Below are 1,042 nucleotides of genomic sequence, written 5' to 3'. Positions count from 1 at the left end.
ATTTATTAATTAAAAATTTACTTTTTAAAAATTATTTTTATATTATTTTTATATTCTAACTTATTCAAGAAACTAAAAATAACAATAATACTAAGAAATGTTAAATATTAAGAAAATATTGAATTTAATACAAAATATTTCTGTAACACAAAAAATTATATTATATTAAATTAACTCTCAAATATGTGGAAAATTTAACACAAAAATTTCAACAAGGATCAATTTTAATTCAAATATAAAATATTTTTTATTACACAGTTAATTCCATTTTACTTTCTTCTTAATGGCAAGGATAATTTTTTCATAATTCAATAAATAAATATTAAATTGAGGATGCTGTATTTAAACTAAATGTTTGTGAAACACATAAATTTATGTACTACGAAAACTTATATTTGAACATTTTTTTATATTTTGTTTTTCAAATCGTTCCTACATATAAATAACGAATAAATGTAACAAAAGAATTGTGAAGTTAATCGATAAACCATTTTTTGCAATGTTTCTCGTTACACACGACGTTGTTAAGATGCGCATATAACGCGCATATGCGTTTCTAACAATCGTATTTTTCAAATATAAAATAGTTACACCCGAAGGCTTTCAAATATCAAGATAACTGATTCACTCGACAGAATCGTTCAATTAAACAGCAATTCCATCGATTTTATACGATATAAAGCGATTATATAACAATGTAGTCATGTTGACAGTGTCGTATGTGAAAGCGCAATTTCGCACAAAATTTGATTGCTCGATACTCATATTGCTTTGGATGAGAATCTAGAAGAATGTCTCTTTATATTTCTATTTGCATCAGATCGAGGAAATAAATACAGATATTGATTTAGAAAATCAAATTATTTGATTAAAAGTACTCGATAATTGAATTTAAATTGCGATAGTATTTGAATATTCTGTATACATCAGCGTCTATCTGTATTTTTTTCCATCATACAAAAGTCGTATTTCTGACTGAGCGAAACCTAATAGTTAAAAAAATTGACTGCGTCATGTTTCACAAATATATATATATATATAT

General features: G+C 24.1%; 1 protein-coding gene across 4 annotated transcripts in view; it reads right to left on the bottom strand.

Annotated features, from left to right (window-relative positions):
• LOC108691381 (calcitonin gene-related peptide type 1 receptor-like) overlaps window positions 1-1,042 on the bottom strand; it is a 128,033-nt gene that overhangs the window by 3,268 nt on the left and 123,723 nt on the right. The window lies entirely within an intron of this gene.

Source organism: Atta colombica, unplaced genomic scaffold (assembly GCF_001594045.1).
Source record: "Atta colombica isolate Treedump-2 unplaced genomic scaffold, Acol1.0 scaffold46, whole genome shotgun sequence".
NCBI classification, from domain to species: domain Eukaryota; kingdom Metazoa; phylum Arthropoda; class Insecta; order Hymenoptera; family Formicidae; genus Atta; species Atta colombica.
This window is presented reverse-complemented; position numbering and strand designations above follow the sequence as displayed.